A 6890-nucleotide genomic window follows, 5' to 3' on the forward strand; every position below is an offset into this window, starting at 1 on the left:
AATCTCGTGCCCCGACCAGGACTAGAACCTGGTGTGCCGGCACTGCAAGGTGGAGGATTAGCCTAGTGAGCCACGGCGCTGGCCATCCTCCTTCTTTGAAGGCCCTGTTCTTTCTACTTGGATTTCACTCGCAAAGATCTTTCATTTAGGTCCTCTTTTTTTGCCAGAGTGTTTTGGCTTTCCATGCCTAAAATACTCTCATGGGCTCTTCAGGCAGATCCAAATGCCTTAAGGGCTGATCCTGAGGCCAGACTGCTGTTTAGGACATCTGCTATTCTATGAGTCTACTGTGTATCCTGCTTCCCATGTTGGATCGTTCTCTCATTCTTTTATTATATCAGTTAGTATTAGCACACACTAGTCTTGCTTGTGTGATCCCTTTGACACTTAGTGAAAATAAGTGTGATCAATTGTGAACTGAAATTGATCACTTGGACTAGTAAGTTGGCATTGGTACATGCAACTTTGATGGGATTGTACTGGAATCCCCTGGCACATTTCTAGTATATGCTTTGAGCTTTCTGTGATCTTTTACTGGGAGGTTTTCTTCCTTTACCTTCTTTCATATAGATGGCCCTGTTTCCGTGTTTCTGTGTGTAGCACATCTTTAAGCATCTTTTGCAGGGCTGGACGAGTGGTGACAAATTCTTTCAATTTCTGTTTGCTATGAAAGGTCTTTTGTGGGCAGCCACAGGTAGTCACTCCCTTTGTTTACACTTAAACATATGGAGACTTCCCTGGCACAGACAATTGGGCTAGGGAGATTCCGGGAAGAGGCAGGAAGAACCTAAACCTTTCACAAGAAATGATACAGATAATCAGTCACACCTATAACCTGCATTTATCACCTAAGTGTTTTATTGTACCCTTGTAATCAATAATTAAGAACCTTATTGGGAACTCTTTGTAACCTTAAGAGCCTTTTTGATATGTAAATCTTTTGTGCTCCTTCTTGTAAACAACTGGTCATGTTTAAATACTACTGGATTTATTCAATAAAGGAGCCTTGATCAGGACTTGTCTTGGCTCCATTCTTTGCATCCTTGTCCCTGCATTCCCACTCTCTGTTTCAGGAAAATCCAGTTCATCGTGCCGCAGGCCGGCACAAATGGCGCCCGAACGTGGGACCTGAGAATTAGAGAAGCAGTGAGGAACCTGGATTCATGGAGTCGCGACTATAGAGGTATACAATTTGTGGTGAGTACCCGACACCAAAATTGTGGAGATTTATTTTGAGCAGGCATTATGGGACAAGCATCGGGAAAAATCCCCCAATAGTAAAGGCAGTGAAGGCATTATTGCAGACGCAAGGAATAGGGTTAAAAAAGAAAGTAATAGAGCAATTTATAGAAACCATAGAAATTTCATGTCCTTGGTTTATTGAAGAAGGCTTTGTAGATGAGATGCATCGGGAGGACATGAGAAAATTGAGGAAGCGAGAAGCTGTGATGGCGAGGATAATCGATCCTGCGGATCCTCTAGTTCTATGGAAAAAGTTACTCCCTCCGCCCCTCCCTTTAAATTATTTATGAAAAACAATGATAAAAAATTATCCCTTTGTCAAGAAGGGGAATGTTTGCCAAATATCTTAAAAAGAATGTCACTCAAACCCTGAGAAAAGCAGCACAGCAAGGCCAGGAGGAAGCCAAAATCTTTTTTGATGCTTTTCCAGTGAAAGTACATACAGAAGATGGCCAAGAAATGCCCATTACCATCCAGTCCCCTTTAAAATGTTAAAGGATTTAAAATCTGCTCATGATGCATATGAGCCCACTGCTCCCTATACCTATGGCCAGGAGAAAGAGAGAGGAAAAATTCCACAGGTATCTTGACCTAGAGAAAAGTCTTGATTCAATAGCCCTTTCCAACCTGATAAATGTTTTTCCATCTTTGCAGCTTATGGTAGTTCCGGTATGTCTTGAAAAGCTTTTGTCGCTATTAATTATCTGTTTTAATTGAGTGGTTGCAGTAGCCCTGATTGGATCTGGCTCTGGTTTAAGATCTCAACTTGGTGGCTGTTTTAATTAGACTAGGCGCTATGGAGGTTCCCAGCACTCTTGGTGAAACGGCGTACCTACCCAACCCCACAGCCAGTCCTGTTAGGCCCCGGCATGTGCAGTCTTCCCTGTAAATGAGGAACCACAGCCTTTCTCTGCACTCTATTTCAGCCAATGTGGCCTATGGCACCCATGCAGGATTAGCCAGATCTCTCTTCGGAAAGGGCTCCTCAGGGCAGCTTTTTTAGTCTCCATTTCCAATTCAATAACCTCCTCACTAGGAGGGGGGCAGGGGAAGTGCCTCTGGCTACTGCTGGCTTTATCTAAGGGAGCAAGAACCTTAATCCATTAACCCTTTCCAACTTGATGGGTTTTTCTCTTTACAGTTAATAAAAACTTAAGCAATGGACTCATACGCTGATAATCAATTCTTTTCTGTGCTGCTGTAGCTAACTTATCTAATTAGAGTTTTCATGTGTCTTGAAGGTTTCCCATTTTTCTGTTGACAGTATGAGTCTTGATTGGAAAAACTGCAATGCGAAGCTGTTTACGTTATTTGCCTGTCTTTAATGTTTGAGTGATTACCTAACTCTGATCAGATCTAGCCCACAGCCTTGGTTAAACGTACTAATTTTTGACTAAAATGGTTTGACTCTCTGATAGTTTAAATTCTAAACCGAGTCTTTTCAACTTTGGGGCTTCCAGTGGGATCCCTGGAACTCTCAAAGGATGAGACTCTAAATTTGTTAAATTAACAGCTGTTTGAGTCAATTCAAATTATACAAAGTGTATTAAAATGTAGTAAATGATGTCAAATCTATGTTGTATTCATGTTTTTGCTTTTCAGCTAGAGTAGTCCTATAAAAATGAGATTAAATTCTGTGTATACAAGCCTTTATGTTAACTAAAGTAAGCCAATACAGATTGGTTAAAAAAGTTGGGCTAATGCAAACTCCCTTTGGTTCACTTGCTCAGTTTTACATGTCTTTGATATGCTTTAAACTTTTTTCTCTTAAGGATGAAGATCTTTTCAAACTTGTAACCATGCACTAGTGACTTTGTTTGCTCAAGTGGTGTTATCTATCTTTTTGTTACTTAAAAGCATGGAAATGTAATTTTGACTTTTAATTCAGATATTGGTGTGGTATTCATTAATAACTCAGTGTCTTAAGTCATCTAGGCATCAGTGCTAAGTAAAACATGAAAAATGTATTATGTGTACTTTTAACATCTTAAATTTGATAAGAGAGACTGAGTTTGTCAGCATGTATTCTCATAGGTTGTCCATACATGACAATTCAAAACTATGGAAAAGTAACTACGGGTGTAAAGTTTCAGAAGGTGTGAGCAAGTCATGAAAAGTTGTAAAAAGTTTGATTTTAAAACATTGTTTACAGAGTTTTCTATAAGTTAAATGTTAATGCCAAAATTACACTAAGCTAAAGTTGAAGTCTGATCTTCTGTTATAACAATGGGTTTTTTTTTTTTTAATGTGTACTAATGTTAGTAATTATCTGGAAATGGTCTCATCATAAATCTTAAAATCTGTTATTGCAAAAACTATAACGTCTCTTTTTAACAGTGTCTGCTTAATCAGTTACTCTGCCATTTCTAAAGTTAGGTCGTGTAAGCTCTTTTTAACTCTGTTAAATAGTTCTGAGTTATGTGATAATTTCGTGTGCTAATTCCTACATCCAAGGTTTTTATTTCTGGTTTATTCAACAACAAGAAACATAGAATCCATATTCTGCCAAAGTAATCTGTGTACTCTATTGTCTGTTAAGTTATGATTGATAAAAAGCATTAAGTCTTAAAAAGTTATGTTAAATAACATTATGATCAGATGTGGTCTAAAAGTGTTAAAATTGCCCTGACTAAATGTTAAGGAATTCTATTTTGACCAGATACTCTAAATTCTCTTGGCACCTTTAACAGACTTTCTGAAAATCAAAGTTTTAAATTTTCTGGACTTTTGATACCTCCAGAGGGCCCCTGGAGATGTCAAAAGATATATCTCTCATCTTGCAGAGATAATAACCAATTGGGCTGTTTAGATTAAAAGTGGTGCCAAGATGTGAAATGATGCTAAACTTCAGTTATAAACGTGTTTCTTTCTAGCTGCTCCAGTCTCTGGCTCAGTAGCCAGATCCTTTAAAGAGGGACTGACAAAGTCTAAAAAGCGTCCCATGGTCATGATTTGCATCACCTCAATGCCCAGACCTTACCAGTAAGATACAGAATCACCCAGGAACAGGCAAGGCAAATTGTAAAATCCTGCCCTTCCTGTGTCACATTTCTCCCAGTCCCTCATTATGGTGTAAATCCTAGAGGTTTTATGCCTAATCAGCTTTGGCAGATGGATGTTACCCATTTTCCTGAATTTGGTAAACTAAAATACATACATGTCTCTTTAGATACATGTTCAGGTTTTGTTTTTGCCACCCCGCAATCCGGCAAGGCTGCCAAACATCTCTCATGGCCTTCAGGCATTTGCTGTTCTAGGAACCCCTATACAGATAAAAACTGATAATGGCCCAGCGTATACTTCCAACTCTTTTAAGCACTTCTGTACTAACTTCCACATCTCATCACCGGGATTCCCTATAATCCCCAGGGACAAGGTATTGTGGAACGAGCACATGCCACATTAAAAATTATTTATAAAAAATAAAAAAGGGGGAATACAGGACCATGGCATATTCCCCACAAAAATGGCTATCACATGCTCTTTTCATTTTAAATTTTTTAATACTATTTTTTAATACTGGATAATCAAGGGAAATCTGCAGCTGATCGTCACTGGCATCCTGAAACCGAAAGACAACAAGTCTACGTGAAGTGGAAAGACTCTCTAACTGCTCAATGGTATGGACCTGACCCTGTTTTAATATCGGGATGTGGACATGTTTCTATACTCTCGCAAAAAGACAATGAAGTACGATGGTTACCTGAGCGACTGGTGCGGCAAACAATGTCTCGAAGTAACCCCTCGATCTTCATTACGATAACATTGCTGATTGGGATCCCCCTGAAGATGAATGAAGCTTGCTGGCTCACATCAAACTAAGCCTAGGCCATGGACTCTGTTGGTGCGCACCAGTAGTTCAAAATTGTTCATGCACTTATGATAATGGAATTAAAACAGCAGAATTTGTACAATGGGTAAGGAACAATCAAACCTTGTTCCGTACTGGGAGGGTTATAGTTGAAAACCAATGGCTTAATGTGACTGATCAATCGAAAAGGGAGAATACTGATTTTAGCATATCAAAACTGGTCACATTGACAGACTCAGGTATACCTTTGTCAATTTTAGGAAAGAAGCCTGGTTGATGTATTGGTCAAAACTGTTAAAGTAACTCTTATGGTCAATTCCTCCTTCTCTGTTGAAAGTAGCAATTTCTGGCTACATTTAGCTGCCATTAACTACTTACTACTGAAAGATCTTATAAGCTGTGACTTGATTCCTGGAAGTTGCTGCTTTAATATCTCAAATAATGTTCCTCACATAAAATATCTGGTACAGCAGCTAAAAGGTGAACTTCAGCATATGTTTCCAACTAATCCCTTTTCTTTTGGTGAATCTCAATGGACCACTGGCTTTTGATGTTGCTGGGTCCTTTATTGCTGCTCCTGCCTTTTTGTCAGTGCCTCCCCTGTATATTCCAAGGCCTCTCTGTGCCATTTGGTACCGTTTGGTCTGAGATTTTAAAGTTGCATTCACAGCTTCACCCCCGAGCCAAAAAGGATGGCATTGAGTTCCAATGACGGGTAAGACTCTGTCTCCTTGTACCAACCTAAGACAGGAGCCTCAGAGAATGTCTGGGGTGTCCAATGACGGGTAAGGAGAAGAAGAGACATGGGCAACCTAAGACAGGAACAGTGCCTCAAAAAATAAAAAAGGGGGAAATGTGGGCAGCCACAGGTAGTCACTCCCTTTGTTTACACTTAAACATATGGAGACTTCCCTGGCACAGACAATTGGGCTAGGGAGATTCCGGGAAGAGGCAGGAAGAACCTAAACCTTTCACAAGAAATGATACAGATAATCAGTCACACCTATAACCTGCATTTATCACCTAAGTGTTTTATTGTACCCTTGTAATCAATAATTAAGAACCTTATTGGGAACTCTTTGTAACCTTAAGAGCCTTTTTGATATGTAAATCTTTTGTGCTCCTTCTTGTAAACAACTGATCATGTTTAAATACTACTGGATTTATTCAATAAAGGAGCCTTGATCAGGACTTGTCTTGGCTCCATTCTTTGTGTCCTTGTCCCCGCATTCCCACTCTCTGTTTCAGGAAAACCCAGTTCATCGTGCCGCAGGCCGGCACAGTCTTTATTTCACCTTAATTCAAAAATGAGAGCTTTGGAGGATATAATATTCTGGGCTGGCAGTTTTTCTCTTAGTACCTGGGCTATATCTCACCATTTCCTCCTAGCCTGTAGGGTTTCTGATGATAAGTCTGCTGTGAGTCTAGTTGGAGATCCTCTGAAAGTAATCTGGCATTTCTCTCTTGCACATTTTAGAATCTTTTCTTAATGTTTCACTGTGGTGAGTTTAATTACAACATGTCATGGTGAGGATCTCTTTTAGTCATGTTTATTAGGGGTTCTATGAGCTTCCTGTACTAGGATGTCTCTGTCCTTCTTGCAACCCGGAGAGTTTTCTGCTAGTATCTCACTAAAAAGGCCTTCTAATCCTTTCTCCCTTTCCATGCCTTCAGGAACTCCTAGAACCCGACTGTTGGTTTTTTTAATAGTATCCTGTAGATTCCAAACAATATGTTTTAGATTTCTAATTTCCTCTTCTTTTCTTTGGTTTCAGTGTATACTGTCCTGTGCTCTGTCTTCTAAGTCTGATATTCTCTCTTCTGCTTCACTGATTCT

General features: G+C 39.6%; 1 long non-coding RNA gene across 1 annotated transcript; it reads left to right on the forward strand.

Moving 5' to 3' along the window:
* Positions 1 to 685: 685 nt before the first annotated feature.
* On the forward strand, positions 686 to 5726 carry LOC149121409 (uncharacterized). The gene is made up of 2 exons (XR_016223207.1): positions 686 to 1197; positions 4775 to 5726. It is a non-coding gene; the product is annotated as an uncharacterized LOC149121409 (long non-coding RNA).
* The last annotated feature ends 1164 nt before the right edge of the window (positions 5727 to 6890 follow it).

The sequence above is a fragment of the Oryctolagus cuniculus genome, chromosome 16 (genome assembly GCF_051225735.1).
Source record: "Oryctolagus cuniculus isolate XC-2025 breed Fujian yellow rabbit chromosome 16, ASM5122573v1, whole genome shotgun sequence".
In the NCBI taxonomy this organism is placed as follows: Eukaryota; Metazoa; Chordata; class Mammalia; order Lagomorpha; family Leporidae; genus Oryctolagus; species Oryctolagus cuniculus.